This window comes from Fundulus heteroclitus, chromosome 2 (assembly GCF_011125445.2).
Source record: "Fundulus heteroclitus isolate FHET01 chromosome 2, MU-UCD_Fhet_4.1, whole genome shotgun sequence".
NCBI classification, from domain to species: domain Eukaryota; kingdom Metazoa; phylum Chordata; class Actinopteri; order Cyprinodontiformes; family Fundulidae; genus Fundulus; species Fundulus heteroclitus.
Genome location: NC_046362.1, coordinates 9,802,610 through 9,828,070, shown reverse-complemented (window position 1 = coordinate 9,828,070; position 25,461 = coordinate 9,802,610). Strand labels below are relative to the sequence as shown.

At 36.6% G+C, this 25,461-nt stretch overlaps 1 protein-coding gene across 1 annotated transcript in view; it reads left to right on the top strand.

Annotated features, from left to right (window-relative positions):
* The window catches only part of lingo1a (leucine rich repeat and Ig domain containing 1a), a 196,927-nt gene that overhangs the window by 67,504 nt on the left and 103,962 nt on the right, over nt 1–25,461 (top strand). The gene's annotated exons all lie outside the window — the stretch shown is intronic.

Here is a 25,461-nt window from a genome sequence, read left to right as displayed (position 1 = left end):
GAGTGTAACCCTAACTAAAGGCAGCGCTGGAGGGGAGTGTAGGGTTAGTCTCTGAAAGCAATGCAAGTACAGAGGTCCTAAATCCCACCACAGTCATTTTGCTGTCTTAATTTCCTGGGTTTTATTCTGTTCCTATATGTGTGTGAAAAACACACGCATCTGACATTTTTGAAGAAAATATTAAACCTTAAAGAAATATAATGTTGCATAAAAAATGTTATTCTAATGCCTATATAATACAATTACATAAATCTAAATATTTTCAGAATTTTTTTTTTAACTTAACCAACAATGAAACCTTAGAAGCCCTAAACATAAAATATTTACAGAATTTATGCATTTGATGGGTAGAAAAAAGTCCAGTTTTACTTTGTTTAAACTGCAAAATTTTGTTCATTGTGGGTCAAGGGAAAAAAGGCTGATTTTGATTACTGTATCAATGGTTGGTTAATTAAAAATTTGTACATAGTTTTCAATTTTACATTAACTTTTGGAGATTGTCCTATATGTGGTTTGGTTAGTTTTATTCCACCTGCTATCTGTGTTGGTAACTCAAAAAGCAAGAAGGATGTCCCTCACAAGCACACTATATTCAGGTTAAGGTTGTAACAAGACCTTTTCCTACAAGATCTCCCAAAGTCAAAATCCTAGGGTATTTTTTGTCAAAGTGAAGTCCATCTTTATATATATGATATATAACATATATAAAGTATATATATGGTAAGAAATTTATTTTGAAGGAAGGAAGGAAGTACTTCTCAAGATGATGTGTTGTTTTGTCAAGTCAGTTAGTAAAAACTGCTTGTTAGGCTAGCTGGTTATGAACTAACCAAAGAACTTTCCCCAAATTATAAATAATCCGAAGAGGCAGCTCTTTGCCACCTAAAATCAATGGTCGCCAACAATAAACACACCGTTTGCAAACACTGTAGGAATACCGAGACGGGCTAAAAGTCAGCTGCTACTGGAAACGAGCTGGTGGCTGCCGCTAGCCTTCCTGTTGAAGCTATACTAAAGAGTTGTTTCACCAATGAAACATGTATTCTTTAAAACACAGTTTTCAATTAAAAAAAATTCCAATATATGTATTAAAAACACAAAGTAGTATTTTTTATTAGTTTTCCATTAGAACTGCCAAAGATTTATTCAGGCGTGAAAACAAGATTAGAAAATACTAAAATTATTATGTGGAATTAATAGATTTTTTTTTTTTGGAAAGGTAATCTCAATGTGACAAAAAGCCCTTTGAAATCTTCACCCTGTGTACACAAAAAATAAATAAAACAATTTTTGCTTTCTCCAAAAATTAGCTACATCATCATGCATCTTGTGAACTGAATGTATCATTACAGCACTGACATACAAGATATTCAACATAACTATTCCCTCTTTTCACGATAACAGGCCAAAATCTATTTTTCTTTTATTAATTATAATGGATCATGTGGAACAAAAAGAGTATGACACTTTTAGATACATGTCATGCATCAAAATATCTACAAATGCAAAATCTTCTTACTCAACCATACTTAGTGAATTACCTTCTTTACTTTGAATGCAAGATAGTTGTTTAAAAAATATTTATTAGATCCTTAAAAAATTTGCCACCACGGATCCTATGTTTTTTTTTTTTTAATAATTTTTAATCTTTTGGGTTTGGTTAAGAAGGGATTTTCGTAATAGGGTCCAACTCTTGCATGATCAGTAATTAAACTTGGGAAAAATAATACAGCAAAACGATGTTATAGTTAATAAATGGTACAGTCAAAATCAAATGTGGTCCAAAACAAAACTTTAATTCATTCTTTTTGGTTATTAATAGATCAAAACATTACAGTAGGAGTATTTGGAACATGCAGTTCTAAAGCAGAAGCCTTTTTTTTTGTTCAGTATTAAAGCTACATCTGACTAACGGCAAGTCAGGGTCCCCATGCCTCAAAACTGCGTTCAAGCATGAGACATTTTTTTTCTATTCATGTGGTTTTCTCCTGCTGTGTCAAAAGACCAGACCAAAAAAATCTTTAATCTGTCTTTCAACTTTTAGAAGAAACTGCATCAAAACGTGTCAGCACAATTTAATCTTTTCTTTTCAAAATTATACACTCTATATTTCTGAGTCTTTGCCAGCTAGATGTAGCTGGACGCCTTACAGAACCACAAATTTGCATTTGCCATTAATCTTAAGACCCTAAAATGCAACTCCATTTTTCTTTATCTCATTTTCCCAAACACATAAAGGCACAACTTTTCTTGGCAGCATTTTCACAAAATCTTAAGTCCTTTCGATGCATCTGCTGTTCTCATTTCTGTTGTTCTATTTTTCTCTCTCCTGTCCTTTGGCCACTCCTGTTACCATTTAGTTCACTTAAAACCTGCACATAATTTTCCCCTCAGGTGCAGACAATGAGCTGTTATATTGTATTAAAGGGGCAGAACAATAAATAAATGCACCATGATATATGGGTATTTATGTATTTATAACTTTATGTATTTATAACTTTCTCTTTAAAATGATATATTAAAATGCAAGTTTAAACGTATCTCTGTTTTATTGCACTCTCAAAAGTGTTGGGTTAAAAGGGGTCCATTTTGCTTACCCAGTCCTCTGGCAAATATAGATTGAGGATGATTGTAGGTATGATTCAGTATACTGGGTTAGATTTTTAATCCAAAAGAGGGGTTAAAGTGACAAATGTTGCATGTTAGGGCTACTAAATATCCATCCATCCATTATCCATCCTGTCCTTATGAGGTTGTGGTGGGCTATCAAATAGTGCGCTGACAAAGGTAAAGTGTACAACGGATTATTGGAGAGAACAAATTTGGATTAGAATTAAAACATGTCCATTTTTAAATTTGTTCAGTTTTCATTTGTATTCAAATGATTAGATAAAAAAAAACATTCACAATAGCATCATATATTAGCAAACAACTAATATCAGGATCTCCATAAGCTCATCAGGAGATGGAAACTTGAAGTGCTCTGAGACTGCATGGTAGATGGCTGTGTTGTCTCTGGACTTCCTAAAACACAGTGAACCATCACTGGCAGATGTCATTCCTCCCTAAATCATCCCTAAGCGAAAAGTTCACGTAGAAACACTTGGATTGCTTGCTTCTCCACTCATAATACGATGCAAGATTTAAATGCTCCCCAGAAGTGAACTTTAACCAATGAGCAACAGCACAGTTCTTTTTTTTTTCCTTAGCTGTGCTAAGAAACTTCTGAAGTGATCTTTGGTTCAGAAGAGGTTTTAAAAAGGGGAAGGCACAGCTGTAGCCCACATCTTGGACATGTCATGGTGTAATGGCTCCCAAGGCACCAACTCTAGCTGCAGTCCACACATCTTGTGAACCTCTCACAACCTCATGAATGAGTTTTGCTTGACAATCTTTTCAAGGGGAGCATTCTGGGGCTAAGGGTCTTGCTCAGGGACCCAGATTTGAACACAGAACCTTGCAGCCTCTTCAGCATGCAAGTGCCCCGCTCTGCAACTAAGATGCATGCTTAAATTAAAGGAGTTTATGTAATGTTTTTTTGTTTTAAATGAGGAACCCTTTATTCCAAACAAAATTGTTACACCATATTCATAATATCAAAACACTCAGTCTTAATATTTCAACTTTCCTTTAGAGTTTTCCCATTTGAGACAAGGACAAATAAATCAATAAACCAAATAAACAGTTATTGAAAGGTCTTTGGTCTTTTTTTCTGTTTTGTGTTTTTTCTTTACTTTTCTACTTCCAAAATTGGTTAAACTCACTGTATGATTATCATTTTATCCCAAGATTACTATTCCATTAGTTTTCCAATTTAAGAGCATGAGTGATTACAATGTTCAAGCATTGGAAGAACTGAAATAATGGCCTGGTGTTATAATGAATCTCCCTGGTATCCTGGTATGGTCGTAAATATTCATGACTGAGCTGTAGGTCCACAGGTCAGCATGAATTGTGCATAGTTTCCCCGTCAAGTCACCCAGCAGACCAAAACATTTTGAGCACATGCATCTCTGCTTTAGGGATTGATGAGCTTAAATGAATTAAAAAGGTATAAAGTTTATCCTAGATATAAACTCTCCCAAGGCACATTTTCTGCATTTCCACAGAACTCTTATTGACTGATTCCACCCAAAGACAGAGATAGGCTCTCTTGTATATTAAGACTTTATCTAATGCAATGGTTCTCAAACAATGAAGTGGTTCTCAAATATTTTATCGTGGAATAAAAAGTGATAACTATGCTGAAGGTGGGGTTGAAAATCCAATTAGACATAGATATTACTTATGGGCTATGAGGTAGTACAGGGGGCCCAGATTATTTAAGCACTTTTGCGATATTGAAAACAGATTGCAACCCATAGTGATTTATATTATTTCAAGCTTGTACTGAAGAATATGGGATTCAGACTCATAAATAATATTGCAGATTGGTTTTGTCCACCAATATATTGCTACTTGAGAAAGTATAATTTTTTTTCCCAATTTGCTTGTCATCCATAATGCCCCACAATGCGTAGAACAGTTATACGTTTAGCTATAGTCATTTAAAAAAAGGCCTTAGTTAATAATATGTTTGTTCTATCAGCTTGAATCACAACAAATTGTTTAACAGCATTGTTAATCTGAAACTATTTTGTGAATGATCAAAATCGTTCAATACTGAATACAAATTTTGCTATCTTTTTTTGTCCATATTGCCCAGCTTGATTGTCCTGCATAACCCTATCCATGGACATATGCACTACAATTATATCTTTTTTTCTTTTGATGATGAATATTGTGCACAAGAATTTGTTCTTTTTTTCATTCAGAATAAACCTCTTAATAATAAACAACTTAATATGAACTGCTAAGGTAGTAAAACCAGAGCTGATCAAATACATCCAAAACTAACCAAAAACAAATTCATACTTTAGTACCAAAGGGATGCCACGGATTAGTGCTGCACAATATATCAAATTGCCATTGTTGTAGTGGTAACAGTGTTTGTAAAATTGCAATTGCAATGGACTGATTACATTTGTCATGGCATGTTATGTGTCAAGTACCTTGCATTGAAAATCTAAATGTTAACTGTATATTTGGGGAGTTGGAGGGTCTAACTCACCTTGATGTCTACAACAGATTTGATCTTTTTAGTGGTGGAGATGTTGATGCTTACTGAAAATGATAAATTATATTGTAATAGCCCTATTCAGCAATAGTATCACAATTGCATGCTTTTCTCATAGTGTGTAGCCCAACAATGAAACAAATCCTGGTTTTAGTGCCAATAGTGGCAGATAATTAGTAAGTATAAGAAAGCATAAACAAATCATTCATAGCTTGTCTGTCATTGTCACTATTCCTTTTTTGCCTACCAGGTATCCAAAATACTGCCACACTAGGAAAATAAAAGCAGTTGGTCTGTTATTTTTTATTCAACTGTATCTTATCAGCCAACTCTAAAGGAAGTCTTCCTTAAAGGAACCTGCTATCATAACAAAGTGATTTAAGAACTACTTCCACTACTCCTTTAAAAGAAAAATCTCACAAATATATACAGGGTCTCACGTTCAAAGCATTCACCTTTATGCAGTGTCTGAGGCTCCTACAAATACCATACACATACTGCACCAGACAAAATCCCATATTAAAAGTAATGGTATGCATTGCAAAACATAACTCATTTTCTAACATTTAGAAGCTGACAAATATAGTGATGATGATTTTTTTGTGAGCAGTCACTTTTTAGTTGCATTAAGCACTGATGCAGGGATTTTCCCTTTTTCCCCCTTTTCAAACAAAGACAAAATTATACAGGATTGACAGTTTGAACAGTTTAAACTGCATTTCCTGAGTGATTAACATAGCATGGTATACATCACTAACTATGAAAATCTTTATGTAGACCCTGATGTCATCCTTGCTGGGTTACCCTTGTTAGTATAGAGGTGACTATCCCTGCCTGTTGAGCGGGGGCCGGCCGAAAATAACTGTAGAGCGCCGACAGCCGGCCAAACGGTACCTGCTGCCCGGCGTGGGTTCGATCCTGTTAGAACTTTTTAAAAAAGCTGGCTTGTTTTTCATGTTCATGTAAGACAATGCCATGGATCATATTCTAATCAAGCTAAAGGAGAAATATTAACATGCTTAGATGGAAACTTCAAGGACATCAGAATGAAAAAATACTTATTGTTTGATTCAGAGTTTTGAATATGTAATTGAAATAAAATCTGATTGTTTTATTTTATCTCTTTTATTGCATTGTGTTGAATTGGAATTGTTGAATTAATGTGAATTGAATTTGGAGTGGGGATCAAAAAGACAATCTCCTTTGGTAATATACATCTTTTTGCTGTGAAGTAGTGCTAAATAAATAAACTAAATACATTTTAACATTCTGTATATTTAGAATTAACTATTTTAAGAATCATATACAAATATGAAACATTGAGATAGCATCTATAAGAAAATAGTCTGATTTTAGTTCAATAGTGTTGATTGAAAGGCCACAACAATAATTCCAAATCACAAAATATATAGTTTTATGGTAAAAAGGTAAGAATTTACCATATAGCAATACAGAAAAAAGTGAAACATGAGAAGAACAGTGTTTTTTAAAAGAGAATGCTTACAGTATCTACATTGAACATAAAGCCATCGCTGTCTGATCAGCCAGCAATCACTGTCTTTTTCCGCTGCCCATCTCCTCTTCTCAAGATCATAAAAAGAGGACTGACAGAATATAATTTCTCTGGACAATAAATTTCGTGGCAGGACAATAGATATATTTTCCTGCCAAACCCGGGTACCCGGTGTGGACCTGTGGACTGTTTGGGCCTTGCTTAAGAGGCCTGTGGCAGAACCTGCACAGCCAACTAGTGGATGTTCCTTTTTAGCATTTATTTTTCCCGTTCCTCCCTAACCTGCTTTGACGATCTGGAGTGCTGCTTAGCAGCTTCCAGCTCCTTCATAAAAAATGGTGTGCGGGCAAAATCAAGCAAATGACATTCGTGGATCGGTCAGGCCCAATGCTGCATGGGTCTGGTAGACTTTATTGGAGCAGTAAAAAAAAGTAATTCACCTTTGACTGATAAAAAAATTAAGAAAATTAACACCGGATCCATTCCACCGGAACCGTGGCTTTGGTTAGCCACAACCTGGACAGTTCCTTGTTCTTTTTTTGCCGGTGGTTGTTGCTGGTCCTGTTGCTTTTGGACAATGTCTTTGACAATTTTCTCAATTTCTGTTTTTGTCAAAAGAGCATCATCCAGTGGTTTTACGCTGGGCGGTTTAACAGTGACAAGTGAGATAGTTACCACTGTAACAGCTATAGTCTCACTTTCTTCTGTGAGATGATGCCACAGCTGTTGGATCTCCAAAAGCTTCTCTGGAGTGGTGTTTTTCATCTTAGCTAGGTGCTTCACATAGTGACAGATGTGTTGTTTATTGTTGGGGTGCAGGAGGCTGTTCAGACCCCTTGTTGCAGCTTGAGCAACAGCAGCATACTCTGCATCAACTTTGGTGAGGGAGTCTTTTTGCCCAAGATGCTTTTCCATGAGTTTGTCAATGGTATCCCTCATTGACTGTGTCCACATGGAGTGGTCCAGGACATTGAACGGACCACCTGCCTTCACAGGACCTGTGCGAGCAGCCCATGGAGAAGCTGTAACAGGCAGTGCTGGTACCACTGGGACATCTGATGGAGGGAAAGAAAGAAAACAAAGAAGAAAATGTACTATTATTTTCTGTATGAATATATCACCAAAGTAAACATAGGAGGATAATGTGATGCAACCTACCTTTCTTTGGGCTGGGTTGGACTGTTGTCTGTGTGCTGAGAACAAATACACCAGCAGTGTCACCCTGAAACGAGACTGGGGTTTGAATCCCTGACCTAGTGATTAGAGAGTTGGGTGTCTATGGCCTGGAGAGGCCCCAAAGGTTGGTGGTTTGAAACTTAGTCTGTCACTCTGAGGGTCAAGGTTCCCTGGGCAAGATTGCAGATTGCTCCCTGTTTTCCACTCAGTGTTGGCAGCACAATGCTCCCAAAGATATGGGTAAAAAGCAGAGACAAACTCCCCTCTGTGGGCCTGTAAAGCAAATATTTTATTTAATTGTTTTTTAATCTTATTGTTAATTATGACATTCCCAAAACCAACATGCTCATTATGCTCATTTCTTTTGTCCCTTTGTGTTTCCTCTGACCAGTTTTAACAAGCTCATTAGCTAACTTTGAGTCTTCTTCTGGCAGTAACAACATCCACACCTTAGTGTTGTTGTAAGTGCAACCTAGTAGCACTTACTAAGGGGTCGACCGATACAATGGCTGGCCAATATTGTGTGTGTCTGTTACTCTGTATAAAAACCCACATCTGATCTCCAGCTGGCGAGCTGCCACTACTGTGCGTATGTTCGTTCCCATGAAGAATCATGTACCAACATGTCCGGTCTATCATGTTTCCCTACACGTACAGTATCTGACTTTAGATAAAATAATGTCCATACATTGCAGCTGTGGTCAGTGTTTTTTCTCCTCCTTCTTTTCTTGCTGTGACCCGTTCATTAAGTGTGAGCAAAGCGCTGCCATAAGAGTCGTGATGTGTTTTTTCTGTGTACTTTTCAAACTGCAGTCTGAAGCTGATTGTTAATATTAGCTGGTTTAAACATATCTTGAGACATATGCAACATTTTTATATCATTGTGTCATTTTTATCATATAAATGGAGGAAGAAAAAACAATATTAGAACAAAAATTGGTCCCCAAAAATCAGCAGCCTGTATCGAAAATCATTAGACTGATGTCAATAATCTGTATCGGTCGATCTCTAGTGTTTACATATGGCATGTTCACTGATCAGTATAGGTTAGATATTTGTGTTTTAAGCTGTTAGGCAGAGCTAAAGATGATCCAATTTGGGTCAATTTTTTCATTGCATCTCTATTTGTGGCCTTGTGGTCTATTGCTGTGAAAATCTAATTTGTTGCTAGCCCACTATTCTTACTGCAGACATTTGTGACCACTACTCTGAAATGTAATGGCGTACATGTAATGGTGGTGTATGGGTCCTCTTTTCCCCTTTAGGTTTGCAGCATGACCTTAGACAACCAATTTACAAGAACATAACTGTGCCATGATCCAGTTCATAACACATTTAAATTCATCAATTGGTTTCCATTTACTTTTATTTATATACTTTAAAAGCGTGTTTTATATTCTTCTTGGATATGCAAGCTCATGTCATGAACCCTGGAAATCAGCACCTCTTTGGTTGTGAAATTATCAATTTTATTCTGTAACCCTGTATCCTTAATAAGTCATTTAATCAACGACTGTACATTGTATTCTGCCAGCAACTAAGATGGAATACATTTATGTTTCACTCATTTCACTTGGATTTAGATGAAATCAGTAAACAATCAAGAATTTTCCGTTGTAATTAATAATATACAAAATAGAAATCAGTAAATTATGCTGAAAAATGCAGTTGCTGTAAATAGTGTACTGAATACATTGTTTTAAAATAGAAAATATATAATGCTCACGATGACTAGAATACTATTTATTTGGAACAAAAAAATTAATCTGGTAAAATAATCAGTTAACGTATCATGTATCAAAATATTTGTATCTGAACTTTTCATTAGCCATGTTTGTCACCTGAGCTGGAATTATGCATGAAATCACTGAGGCTTAATTTGGTTGTGTGGCATATTATCTGATGGATTACCTATAAACGAAGGCAAAGATGGTATCATGATGGTACATAATGAAAATGCAGTGATTTAAATCTAATAGCATTACGTTTATTAACCGCTGATTTTATTAAGGTACTACAACTATATGTGTTGACAAATCCCAATTTAAAAAATATATATAAAATGAAACAAAAGGCCAAAATAAGAATATATCTCTAACTGTGCCACACAAATGAGTAACTGATTATTTTTTTCACTAATGAAAATTGTCCTGGTAGGCCTCTCATATAAGCTCTAGCAAAAGTGATGTTTATTGTTTATTAAGACACAAACAGGCCAGCCAATGTTTTTTGCATCTTTCTCCCCAATGACTATTTAAGTCTGACAGTCACTGTATGTTTTGTATGTTCCTCTAATTACCCTGATTGTATTTTACTTTCAAATTAAGTCCTGAAAATTGGTTCAGGATTCTTCTTGAGGCTAGTAAGGGCAGAAGTTGTGAACCATGAAAACAAGGACTCGGGGAGAACATAATTACTTTTGCAGGTCAAAAGTTTCTTTAAGTCGTCTCATGGGAGGTTAACTTTGGTTAGTCTATTTGGCCTGTGAATTTGCGCTTAGCGCATAAGTGTTATTTAAAGCTCCACAACTAATTATAATGGAGTCCAGGAAGTTGATGATGAAATGAGGAATATTTAATTTGAATAAGGTGTTGAATTTTGTTATAGTTATCTAAGCTCTTAGTGGATTAAAATAGGCATGCACTTATTGTGATTCAAGTCCAAATGCACAAACAATCATTTCGCTAATGGGCAATATCCAAGCGTTCCTTTAATGATGGAAAACAGGGTAACATTTTGTAATACAGCCTTTGGGACTTTATACAGGGCAGCATTTTAGTATAAAACTCACATTACTTTTCACATAAAACCTTTTTGTACATCAACTGTATTGTCAGGGTGGGTTGTGTATATGTGTATGAGTGGGAGTAAAATCTAAACATAAAATGTAAACATAGCGCTAATAATAGTTTAGCCTCGCAGAATGTGATAGTTATTGTGTCGTGAAACCTTGTTTTTAATAGCTTAACTAAAGGACTTGGAAGTGTGCTTTACTTGCCAAGCTTTCAACATAAACTGTATTTCTCCATAGACTACAGCCCTAAAACCTGACCAGCTGATAAAGGGTTTCACAGAAACGGATTCTAGAATGACAGTTTCCATGAAGATCAATACAGTCATGGGAGAAACTAAATATACCTCATGATTCTGTTGTGTTAAGAAAAAAAAACATTTAGCCCAAAATACTTCAAGTACCTGCTTTATTTATGACTTATCAGTCTCCCATATTGCTGTTGAGTACTTTTGCCCCATTTATTTTCCAAATTTACTTCAGTTCATTTAGATTTGCAGGCTCCTGTGTATACATAGCTCACTAGCTCCCGCCACAGCTTTGTATTCAGATTGAGGTCTTTACTTGACTCAACCATTGCAACAACTAAATACTTAGTTTTTTGTGATGCTGTTGAAAACCAAATTTCAGAGCCAAGATTTAGGTGTCTGATAGATGGCTTTACATTTGATTCTAGAATACTTTTATGTACAGAGGAGTTTGTAGTCAGCTAAAGAACTGCAGAGTACCAAGGTCTGGTGACTGCACAACAAGCCCATTACCATACTAATAATTTTATTGTGTTTTGTCATGCCATGGTTCTGTGTAATATGCCAAAGTTTCTCTACATTAAGCTTATCTGGGTGAAGGGTTGTGTTCTAAAAAGATCGTTGTAATCTCAGATACAACTTTGTGAACTTAAATAATGCTGCCCTATTCTTGTAGTGCAAATAGCTTTTTTCTGACATAATGTTCAAACACAGCTTACTTATTTAGTTGTCTTTTAATCTAATTCATGAACCAGTGAATATTTTTCAATGGGATTATTGACAAAATTTATACCAGATATTGTTAACACCCCAATTTACACATACAAAGAAAACAAGCAGATTCTTTCATAAATGTAACAAAATGGCTCATTGAATAAGTTTTACAGACCATTAATTTTTTTTCTGCAACAAACCATGGTATACCAAGGTGCTCCTTACAATATTTTTGATAAAAAAGAAAAACAATATTGAGCAGAAAACTTCTCCAAAAGCAAAGGATCATTCACATAGAGCTTGAAAGACCTGGTATTAGCAGATCAAGTTTTTAATTGAACAAAAAAGTTGAAGATTTTGCGAACACAAGTTATAAAGAGACCCGCTAGTGCTGCGGCGCTTCAGACTGGCTGAAATATCCCTCCGTGTGCACACATATTCCTTGAGAAGGAGAGGGAGACGAAGACGAACAAACTAGCCGTCTCTGCCCGGAGGACAGAGTAGTTGTCGGACTACACTGCCCTGTTTCTAACGTAACGTCAAAATAAACTTCACTGTTATGGAGGGAGAGAGACTTCACTAATCCTAATCCTTAAATGATCATCCAAGCTCATAGACATTCATAGTTTTCATGTGTTCTGCCCGGGGCCGAGCACCAAAGAAAGTTTCTGATTTATGTCAATAAATATCTCTCCTAAAAAAAAAGGTTATAAAATAAAACAACTGGACTTGCTGAAGCAAGCTGAAGCTGAAGCTGAAGCAAGCTGAAGACCTTTCGCTTCCCATCCAGGAAGCTTTCTCAACTAAAAATGTCTAGAGTAGTGTGGAGTTCCAAGCTTTATAGACTTGCTGGCGGGGCCTCATTAGAGCTTAGATTCACATGTAAATTCACCTGGAACTGATCACCCTCACAATGGAGTCGTTAGGCTCATTGTTTGCTTCTCTATAATTGCCTCTTTTGTCTGTGCGAGTCTTTCTACGTTGAAGTAGCAGACAACTAAGAACAACTGGTTTGTGTTCACACAACCAGTTCACAATCCAGAGCAAAAGGGAAAATAAAACAATATTTTAATCAACTAATGTTTCTAAACTATTTGCCTGATTAGAAATCCATCACATTTTGGACATTTGATTCTTAATGTTGTGCTAACTAGCCATCATAGTGATAGATTAAGTGGAGTTATGGACAACCATGATAGCAGTGAAAAACGTGTATCGAACCGTAGTTAGCGAACAATAACAGACGGAGATATGTTCATCGCGGTGATGTCACATCTGGTATTGGTGGCTCACTTAACAGCAAAGAAAACAGCAACTGCAGAACTTTTTGGCAATTCCTGTAAGTCCTAGAAAACTTTAAGCATCGCTAATACAGATACTAATGTGTGTATGAGCCCTGGCTACATGCTACTTTGCAGGAATAAGTGACCCTTATAACACTCATCAACTTTCTCAAATTTCATGTAGCCCTAATAGCTTCGAGTAAGCGGTTCAGGGCCTGCTCTGGCCGGAACAATTAAAAAGACAACAAAGCAAGTTTCCCAGAACTTTATTGTGAAAAGGATTTATTTCACTGTTATTAATAAAGTTCTAATTTTTTTAAGAGCAAACTCTAAACATTCCAGTAGTAAAAGACATAAGATTTCTTTAATGTTATCATTAAAACAAGTATTTCTACTAAGTACTCCAGTAAGAGTGTTTAATACTCAAACTATGTCCAATTTAATTTTAAGTCATTTGTCACAATTTAATTTGGAAAGTAATTTGTTTTACGTATGTTTTTGTGTGGATTCCCTGGGTTGTTATTTGTGTAAATTTCATGTCACTAGTTTTATGAGGAATATATTAATTGATAAATAATATTGATAGATTAGTCAGTTGTTTTTCCAGCTGTATTATGTGTACACATTTTAATTTAAAAATCCTAGAATATAGAATAAGTTTAATTTTTTGAAGTCACCTTTTTCTCAAAACTACTTTTATGATTATATTTCATTAAATAATATTGGAATTCGGAAAACTAATTGATGCAGTTATTCTGTTGTATTAAAGTGTGGGTGGAAATCTATCCATTCTCTGTCTTTTATATTTGTTATTGGTGTTATGTAATCTTGTTTATAAGTGCTTTGTTATTCACAATGTGTGGGACCTTCTTTGGAAAATGAAAGGACACATGTCAAGCAGTTGTTTTTGTTTTTTTTAAAGATTCCAATAAAACACTTTCATAAACGTATTGTTTACAAAAGGCTGACTTTACTTAAACACTCTTTACCACACCGATTTAAAGCAAAGTGTTGTGCTAAAATACCTTTCAAGTAAAACAGGGATGTGGACTGAAGGACAATGGTAAAAGAAAGTTAACACTTACCTAAAGCTCTTTTCAAACCTACCCCCCTCCCCACAAGCTAAGCATTATACACCATTACTGAGAAGTGCCATGTAAACAGAGAACCAAAATGAATACATAAAGTGGTAGATGTATTTATTTATTTTACTATTTTATACAAACATACCGTGACAAAGAGTTTTGTTAGCTTGGTGTAAACACACACTCACATGGGGGTGTTTTGTGTATTATGCAATACATTTAAGGACCAGAAAAATAAACTCATCCACTGGCATTTCTTGATTGTTTGTGCCATTGTAACTCATAAGTTAAAATCTTTTGGCTTTCAGTTGGAAAAATCCACAGACAAGCCTCAGAACTCAAAAAAATGTTGTACACTTTTGATGATGTTCATCTCATTTAGTGACCATGTTGCTACATATGAATGTATAATGTACATAATCTAGACAAATACACGTATTGACTTTGGTTACTTAATGGGATCAACCTGACCAATGTTGGTGCTTAAGAGCTCTACATCACAGTCAAGTCATTTGCATTCAACTTTGGAACTAATTGATTCCAAAATATATTTTGAGCACCCCTGAAGGCAGAACATGGTAATTGTACCACAATTTGAGAACCATGTGTTTAAATCATTCACTGAAGCTTTACTAAAAATAAATCAAGAAGTCTGTATCTCCTGATATGATTGTATGGTAGCACAACGATCATAGTGAGAAAAACTATTCACACATGTAACACTGTGAAAAACCTCAACCCACCCCCTCTTTGCCTCCAAGGTTCAGTCATAAAACATACAGAGACAGAAGTACTTGAGTAACTCTGTGTTGGAACTATTCAGTGTATTTCTAACTGATGGACCGGTGAAACATCTTTAACTCAAAGTTTGGTCCAGATATCCATATTTCATCAGAATGCAGCCATTGTTTACTGGCAGTTCAATCGCAGCAATGGGCGGATGTAATGTGAGAAGAGAGACAGTAATTATAGCCCCCATTCAGTGACGGATTCTCTTTGTGTCTGTAGAAAAAGGCTGCATCCAGTCAATGGATGGAAACTCTTTCTGAACAGGAAAGCTTTTCCCAAACAATCTTTTCTGATTCAACCCTTGACTTTCACTTTGCAAGAAAGCACTCATTTAAACTGTCATACTGTTTATTTACATTTTCTGTTTGGTTTGTATACAAACTTCAGATGTATATAAATATAATACATAGCAGTGTGTTATCTATTGGAATAGATTAACACTGGGCTGAGACAGGAAAATACAGTGAACAAAGATTTGAAACAAAGATTCACATACATACCAGTTTGTTTCCTGCTGCCTTTTCATCAGATTAGGATACATTTCAGTACAATTGAGCTTTATAAGATAAACTTTTCCTGCATTTTTTGTTAGGTTGCAATTTCTTTCAATATTATTGAATATCAAGCAATCAACCATCTTAACAGCTACTTAGAACATTTCAGAATCTTTCTGATTGGGTGTGCTTTGCGAAGAAAGAGCAACAGAACATTTGTCAGAGGGAGTGGTCTGTCCCGATATCATCCTGCTGATTAAACATTTAGGGATAAGAACTAAATGAAGAGCTCTAATTCCAGAGAGAGACCACTTCAACTTTTTCATGGGATAAACACCTTTCACTCTTAAACAAACAAATGGTGCAATCTACAAAAATTGCTGTGAGCAGAAAAATATTTGAAAGTGGTTACATTCTATAATAATACACACTGCAAACTTTAAAACCAACATGGTCTATCCATCTTGATCAACCTAAAGGTCCTAATATTGAATAAAGGGTTGAAGATGACCAATTCTGCACCCCTGATCCATGTTGGGAGGTAATAATATACCTGTAACCACAAAGAACCAAACCACACAGGTTCATATTGAATTGTTAAATAATTGTGACATATTGACATGAAATAAATCAAAGATTAAAAACCAGAATAAAAACCAACACAATGAGCTTTCAAATGCAGGGTGATAAAGAAACAAATAAACTGGAGCAATAAAGAAAGATTAAGACAAATGACCACAAGAAAGTAGTATGATTGAAAATGCAAAAACTACAGTCTGTAAAACAAATGTACAAACATAAAACATTAAAAACATAGAACGGTGTAGCTGGGGGTATTACTAGTAATACCAAACTAAAGAATGAACAATGTACAGGATGCCATAAGTGACAAAAACCAAAACCACAAAATATTCTAATTAGAAAGCCAAAGTTCACAGGGTAATGACAATAATGACATCACATTTGCCTGTCTGACTTGCACACAAAACTAGCATCCCAGCATTGCTTTCCTATGCATTCCTTCATGATTTTTTTTTCTGTTGGCCATGTGTGTCCCTGGAGCATCGAGGTGTTGGTGGACGTGCTGCAGTCCCAAGTTGACTGCATCATCCACTGACCTGTTAGCCCTGTAGGCCAATTGCAGGGGGTCCAACAAGGGTACTGTGATATCCTTCAGATTAGCCAACACAAGTCTTTTAAAACACTTTCATAGCTACAAATGTAAGGGTAACAGGTCTGGAATCATATAGTCCAGGGATTAAATGTTTTCCTGGGGAACAGGATGATTGTATGACATTTGAAACAAGAGGGAACTTCCCACAGCACGAGCGATCTGTTGAAGACCTGTGGGAAACTGAGGGCCAGCTGGTCTGCGTTTCAGGCAGGACGGTGACCCAACATTAAAGCATGGCGCACTCCTGATTTTCTGTTTTTGGAAGTATAGGTGCATAGCCTCTTCACAGATTGAGGGAGTTAAGCACTGTTAATGCTAAATCTTCTATTCATGGAACTGCAGTATGCAAACGTGGGATGCAAGTATGTTTCCTCATGTTTAATTCATCCCTGTTTTCCCTATAACCCCTTGCCATATTTAGTGTGAACATTTCCTATCTTTGCAAATCTACAATACTAGTAATACTGCATAGTTAGTCCCAGCAGTGCAGTTAAAGCTAAGTGGCTTGCTAAGAGGTACCTTGAAACCATTGTGCAAGCTCAGGGAGGAAGAAAACCTCCTCTCTCAACCAGAATTTCTCAAATGGCAATGCAAATGTGGGGCAGCGAGTATCTTGTCAACGCTGGTGGGATATTAAACAGTCTTCCAGCTTATGAGAAAAGTGTCATTTTTCATACCCCTTCAATGTTTAGAAAAAGTCATCAGGGTGACAATTTATTGGTAGAAAACAAAAAACACCGAACATACAATGTTTGAGAGTAAAAAGATGAACTGCAACAAGACGACAAACAAATCAAGTCAAATTGTGAAAAATCTTTCACACAAAGATGATGGAACAATAACATAGAGGCGGAAGCAGAGGTCTCCAGTGTGAATGCCACTATAAAGTACACTCCCTGGGATCCCCTGTTAGTCACCGCAGCTATGATCTGTTCTGCAAGATGCCCAGGGGGTGCGGGTAGTGGTGGTGGGGTTTCATGTGGGTGATGCTTTTGCCTGTCAGATGGCTTGTGGTGAGAGCTAATCGCATTGAAAATAGAAATGTTTCCTGCCTTGGGATGGTGGGAGGGCCTACAAGAGCAATGCAAGCAACCCCAAGGAGTCAGTCATCCATGTGCGCAGGGAGAGATAGCCTAATCTTGTCACAAACACAGGGGGTAAAAATGAAAGTCCCCACCTATCAGTAGCAAATACTTCTGCTCACGGAGATGATTTGTGAAATCAGGCTGGCACACCACCGAAATTTGCTACTTTTTTTTCTTCCTCACAAGCTTTTTCTGCTGTTGATACATAATTCACCTACGCATACATTTGCTGAACTGGATCTCCTTTATTATATCCCATCTTCACCCCAAAAAATACTTTTCTGTCAAGCTTACTACTTGGAGTCTTACATAACCATCCCATATTCTATCATGTGCTAGTTTCATCTTTTTTTACTTTTTATTTTTTTTTGCTATTTCAAGATGCTGTTTATCAATGACTCTTCTATCTCCCCTGAAGGCTGTTTTCTTAGATTCATTTTCCTGCGAGGCATAAAAAATGGGCCTCTGCTTTAAGCTGTGATTATCCCAAGGTTGTTCAAGGAGAGCTTGCTGATTTTCAAGTTACAATGTAATACCTGCGTTTGCCCCCCTGACTTCACAATTATGTCACTCAAGTGTCCTTGAGGCCTTTTGAGTCTCAACTATACTTCACAGATAACATGTGGTGTCTACTTCTGCATGCTGCGGTGGAAAGCATTGGTGTGAAGAGCGATATTCCCAGAGGTCCTGTATGTGTGACAAAGTGGTGAGGATCCTTTTTGTGAAGCCCACTGTGAAGGATTTCAAAGTGAGGGAAAACAATAGGGCTGGATTGCCCGAAACTTAAAAAAGCTAGAAGGTTTGAATATGAGTGGACAGGGCCGGGTTTCACTTCAAGAGCTCTGTGTGCATTTTGAAAAGGAAATCACAATACAGGAAATAATATCAAGTTATAGACCTTTAAAATGTCAGTTGTGGATTTTGACAACAAAACCAAAATGCAACAAAGAAAAGACTCACCTTCACACTATGGCATATCTGCCTTGCTTTTTTACTGTTGTAGGAAGACAAATTGCCTTAGGTAAATTCTGCTAATGCATCGCCTTTCAACACATGTGAAGCTGTACCATGCTCCATTTGATCACAAGCTAGCCTGACTGAAAATTACACTCTTTTTCTAAAAAAAAAAGTAATTTACATTCAACAACTACTTTTTAGGTACACCTGTTAAATGGGCGGTTAAAACTGACTATGAATTAGGTAATCACATTGTAGCAACTTTATGCATTTATGCGTCCAGACATGGTAGAAAAGTCAGAATGAGACATAAAGGTTGTTGGTTGTTGATGTAAGACGGGCTGGTCTGAATATTTCAGAAACTGCTGATCTGCTGCTAGTGGCAGGAAAGACTCACCAAAATTGGACAAAGTAACACTGTTTTTTATTGGCCTGCTAAACCTTGATGTTAGTTATGACATTGAGATGTACGGTCATATTCAGCATCATGAACATGAGTGCAGAGATAAAACCTTATTTATATCAAGAAATGCAGTAGAACAGTGTAAGCCATGTTTTCTTGAAACAGTTTGGGCCACATCAATAGAGTGTCATTCAAATTCAATTGCCTGTCTGGAGATTGTTACTCAGCATGTCCGTCCCTATCTGACAACAGTAAACCCATCTTCTGACGACTACTTACACCAGGATAATGCCATATGTCAAAAAGCTCACATAATCTCCAGTTCTTGAATAAGGCATTAAGTTCACTGTACTTTACCTTCATAGCCTAAATATCTTTGTTCAATAGAGCATCTTTGAGATGTTGTGGAATAGGAGAATTGCATTCTTGACATGAACCTAACAAATCTGTCATCACTGTGAGATGCTATCATGTCAGTTGGGACCTAAATATGCAAGGATTTTTTTCAGACCTTGTTGAATCTTTCCAACAGTGAATTAAATAAATTCTGAAATCTAAAAAGGTCCATACTACTACAAGATGAACCCAATAAAGTGACACATGAGCATATGTAGCATAAAGTTTATGCCGCTGCTTTCGACTTTGGAAAAGTAGTACTCTATTGCTGCAGCATTGTGTCTGCAATAATAAAGATGAACCTACCTTGCTAATAATTACTTGACCATTTTGGGGTGCTCATAGTCTGTGTATAGAGCACTTACCCTTCATTCCAAAAAATGGTAAAGTGCTCCTTAAAAATAGAAAAAAAGAAATTACAGCGATTTCTCAACAAAATTAATCCCTTTTAGATTATAGCCCCTTTTCCATTAAAAGCCCCAGGATGGGGAGACGAGACTGATCTTAAAGGCTTTATGAGTATAATTTGTCCCGTTACTGTGAGTTTAACGGGGCCAGTTTTTAAGTACAATATTGCAAATCTTTGATCACAGCTAAATTATTTTATGTAGGTTAAGGGCTATACACACTGAGTAGGTTTCCTCTTCTCTTTCTCTGCCACAGAAAGCAATCCTGCTCCGCGTGTGTACACACACACACACACACACACACACACACACACACACACACACACGCACACATACAGTGGCAAAACAGTTTTTAATGAACTCAAAATGCTGAAAACATCCAGGCAAGATTTTTACATTTGATATCTGTTATGTGCAGATATTCCCCACTAACTTACTAAATGCTTTATATAGTGACTTTTCAGCTGCGACAAACATGATCCAGTCCTAACCTAAGAGTGATGTTTTTGGACTGTGGAAGGAAGCCAGAGAATAAGGAGAGAACCAACGCATGCAGAGGTAGAATATGCAAACGGCATGCAGAAAGACCCCAGACCAGAGTTCAAACCCTGAACCTTCTTGCAGCGAAACAACAGTCCTGCCGACTGTGCCACTTTGTAGCTCTCCTATTGTACAGTATGTGCTACATTGAAAATGAATCACTTTATTTCAACAGCAAAAACACAAATTATTTTGAACATAGTTGTAAATAGATTCTAGCACAAGAGAAAACTGAATCTTACACCCTGTACTAAACAAGAGCACATCATATGTGACACCCATACTTCAGAGATGTTACAGGTCTAGATGTTCCACAGAAATTCACATAATTTCTTTTTAATTTGACTCACTTGACATATATTTGGTAAATATGCCATCAGACACGGTAAGATAAGACAGTTTGATGGCAGCTTAATTATATATTTCTGACTTTTCATAACGGCATGAAAAGGTTCATGCCAACCAAAGTACAGAACTTTAATTTCCTTCAATCATGGTATTTTTTTTTTCAACATAACTGGTAGATTTCATCCAGCACTCCTCAATTAATTTGTGTTTGTTTCTTTTTGTTGTTGCTTTTTTTGTTTCATATTACCAGTTGTACATTCGTGCTCATCTTGAAGTTTGGAGCATCTGTGCAAATTCCGCCGGGAGCTTTAAAAGTAGCACTCATAAAATGTGATTAAATCCTCTGCTTATATTGGAAAATAGTACCCCTGGCAAGTTGTATGGATCATTAAATCTCAATATTGTATTTCCTTTATAACAGTCAGTATAACCAATCCTTGAATTATCAGTTATACGCTAGTCGGTCTTTGTCTAACACATAAATTCTACATAAAATAAAAGGATGTCAGTGGTTGTAATCTGTCCAAAATGGGAAACATTTTAAGAGGTATAATTACTTTTTCAATGCACTATGCTCAATAACCTTTTAATTCTGTTTTCTTTGAAAGCAAATACGATGCCTTAAAAGTGAGCTAAGACAATCAAATCACGAGGAAAACTGAGATATCTCTTTTACAGCCAATAACATTGCAGATGAATTACAACAGCACAGATGTTCAAACACTTTGCCTTGGATCCAAGGTCTGACTTCTTCCAGCCAGGAAATCAAAGGGAAGTCGCGCCTCCTCTGATTTAAATGTGTCATCCAGTTCCATGTGTCTGTCAGAATGCACAATAAATAAAAGCCAACTCATTTGGCTGTTCCTAGATTTGCTCTGTTGGACTCTTTGTTGATATTCCGAGCTTAGTTTTCATGATAAGTTTATGCAATAAATTTTACATTTTTATGTAATGCATCAATAATTATGAATCAACTGTGTCATCAGGTAGTTCTATGAGCGTGAAATGTAAAATATTGCAACAGAAAAAAAGTTATTGGAAATTCGAAGATTATTAATATCGCCAGCATCTATTTAGGGATTTATTTCATGTAATGAAGGAACAAATTAACTTCAGCATCCCCAGCCTCCAGAGAGTTCTCTTGCAATTCTGAAGGCAGATCATCCCTTCCCAGCAGAGAAGAAAATGAAGCCTGTGGTTATTACAGGCAGCAAGTAAGTATGTGAAATCCAGAAGACTGAAATACTGTTGTAATCTACTGCAAGGAGTTTTTTCCATTTGGAAGATGTAAAAAAAAAAGTTACCTAACTTTGCAGTATTCGTTGCCATGGAGCATTTTTGATTTTTATTGTGTTAGTTTTGTGACCTGAAATCCTAGCGTTACCTCTTGAACTAATCTGAGCAGCTCAAGGCTTGTCTTGTCAGTAAACATTTCTTAAAAGAGCAGCATAGCAACTTCCAGCAATTTAGGACTACTGAAAAATAGTACTAAATATTCTTTGGAGCATTTTATGTACAAGGATGAGGGTTCCAATATTCGTGTCTGTACTTTCGGCGTGAGACTGAAATGGTTGCAGGCTCGGGAGTTTTATGAGCAGCATTGACTGCTTAGGGCAGGCAGGCAGGCACGCACGCACGCACGCACGCACACACACACACACACAAGGAAACGTTTATCATTGTGGTGTTCTGTAATAGAGTAGACCTTTATCTTCTTCATTAAGACTGGGGGTCAAGCAGGTGTGGGCCTGGATGTTTTTGGTCTCTAGTGGTGCAAGCAGCAGGAAGTGCAGATATAATTCAACTACCAAAATGCAATAACTACTTTAATCTTATCCATGTACTTTGTATTACCACATGCAGTTTTGCACTTGACAGCGATTTATGCCAACCCATGAAACAGCAATAGGTTAGTGTGTCTTTTGGTTTCTGATGATGTCTAAGATACCGTAAAAGAGGACATGCAGATCTTTCTCGAATTGTGCCTCGCGAACAATAAAGTATATGTCAATTCAATTCAAAATCATTGAAGCACTACTGTAGGTAGGGGTGTTGTGAGATGTCAAAGGACCCACTCTAATGATATTAAAGAACCTCAACATGTATTTTCAGACATCCTAAAGTCTTGTCTCCTCTCATCCTGAACTGAGTATGAAGAATCATCGTATCATCTTATGTTATCCTGTCTTTTCACAGGTGTATAGATCTTATTTTTATTGTTTTTATTTTTTTAACGTGTCCTGTCTGGCTGTGTAGCACTAAGAATTGCTTTCTTAATGCCAAACAGATTTATCATGTTATTTTATCCTGTCTATCCGCAGGTGTACGGATCGTATTTTGATTCTCCAACATTGTATTATTGTCTCCTTCATCTTATTGTTTGGGACACTTTGCAGTGTATGAATGCAATGCTTGCAACTTAGACTTCAGTGTTGTTCAAAATTGTTGTTGATTTAGAAGCAAAACCAATAAGAGTAATCAAGTTGTAAAGAGGATAAAAAAATATATTATGCAGATATCGCTAAGTAAGACAGACTAGGATTAAAAATCAGTCCTGGGTTTTCTCCAAAATATCCCCACTATCCCTTTGTGTAATAAAAGACTAAACACAGTTTCCCTGATATCTACATACAGTTGTGTTCGAAATAATAGCAGTGCCTTTAGAAAAATGAGTAAATGTCAAAATTCTTCAAAGAAATAGTACTTTAATGAACACAGATACATTGGGGACACAGTACATTCTATTCCAAAGCAAAACAATTGCGCAAAGTCATCAAAACTTAAATAATAATAATAATATTTCAAATAAAGTAAGAAATGGCATGTTCAAAAGAATAGCAGTGTTGCCATCTTTCCTTGGAAACTCAAAAATGTACTGTACAAACAAAGAAATTCTTGATAAGTGAACCTAACTGAGTATCCTAAACTAATATTTTGTTGCAAAACCACGGTTTCTGATGACTGCTTCACATCTGTGGTGCATGGAGTCAACCAACTTCTGGCATCGTTCCACAGGTATTGCAGCCCAGGATAATTGCACTGTATTCCACAATTCCTCAGCGTTTCTTGGTTTTGCCTCATGCACTGCACTTTTTATGTCAGCCCACAAGTTTTCAATGGGATTAAGGTCCGGGGATTGTGCTGGCCACTCCATCAGTTGAATCTTGTTCATCTGGAACCATGCTTTTGCTCGCTTGCTGGTGTGTTTGGGGTCATTATCCTGTTGAAAGGTCCACCTCAAAGGCATTTCCTCCTCAGCATATGGCAGCATGACCTCTTCCAGGATCCTGATGTACTGGAACTGATCCATGATCCCTTGTATGCGGTGAATCGGACCAACACCATAGTATGAAAAACATCCCCATATCATGATGCTTGCACCACCATGCTTAATGGTCTTCAGTGAGTACTGTGGCTTGAATTCTGTGTTTGCAGGGCGTCTGACATACTGCCTGTGACCCTTAGACCCAAAAAGAACAATCTTGCTTTCATCTGTCCACAAGATATTATGCCATTTCTTTTCAGGCCAGTCAATGTGCTCTTTGGCAAATTGTAAACGCTTCTGCACATGTCTTTTTCTCAGCAGTGGGACTTTGCGGGGGCTTCTTGCTGGAAGGTTAACCTCAGTAAGACGTCTTCTGATTGTCACAGTACTCACTGTCAACTGAAGGTCTTCCTTGATCCTCTTGGATCCCATCATTGGCTGAGTCTTCGCCAGTTTGGCTATTCTTCTGTCCATTCGAGGGGTTGTCTTTCTTTTTCTTCCTCGTTTTTCAGTTTTTTGCTCCCATTTCAGGGCATTTGAGATCATTTTAGCTGAACAGCCAATGATTTTCTGCACCTCTTTGTATGTTTTCCCTTCTTTAATCAATTTTTTTATTAGGAAACGCTCATCTTCAGAACAGTGTTTTGAACGACCCATTTTCCTTGTTTTTTCAGGACAAATGCACAGCCAGCATGCCAGTTGTCTTGATCCTTAAATACGGATCACCTGTTAACACCCTTTTTTCCCAGAATACCCTCCCTAATTGATGCCCTCTCTAATTGAACTCACCACTGCTATTTTTTTGAACACACCCTTTTCAGTTAATCATTCAATTTCACAGAATCCACAGTATGCATGGCTGTCCTGTTGGGTTTGTTGGTTTTCTATACCTTTATTTTACCCCCCAGAAACTTATCTGGGGTATAGAGTTTGAAATGTTAATAACACCAGTGATTTTCTTGCTGCTGTTGAGGCACTGCTATTATTTCGAACACAACTGTACATTATATTGCTAAAAGTATTGGATCATCCATCAAAATCACTGGATTCAGGTGTTTCAATCACTTCCATGGCCAGAGGTGTATACAATCTAATACCTAGCTATGCAAACTACTTCTGCAAATATTTGTGAAAGATTAGGTGTCTTTTCGGAGCTCACTGAACTCCATTGTAGATTTTTAAAATGTTACTAAAAGGTACATTTTGGAACATTAATATTATTTGTATACTAAAAAATGTATGTTACTTTCTTTAAAACTGTTCGCCTAGTTTATTCAATGTTATATGTTTGACAGATTATAACTCAATTATCAAGTGATTTACACAGTTCAGCCATGATCAAATGTGTTTACTTCCCTGACAGTTATGGTTTATTACACAAATTCCAATAACACTAAATCAACCAACCTCTAACCATTTTTTCAACATCTTCATCAAAGCCAGTTAACAGCTAGAAGCTGACTGAGAGATGTCATACTACTTTTTGTTCCTGCTTACTACATGCCTATGCATGCGTTTTAATTACTTAATTTCATACTGTTTAGCTGAAAATATTAGAAATAGAACTCTTGATGGACTCTAACCAGAGTTTAATTATTTGTTATTTAGGTAATCTGTTGGGTTTCTTTGGATAGAAAACTTTGTAACCAATCTGTCTGTATAATTTGATTGAATCAA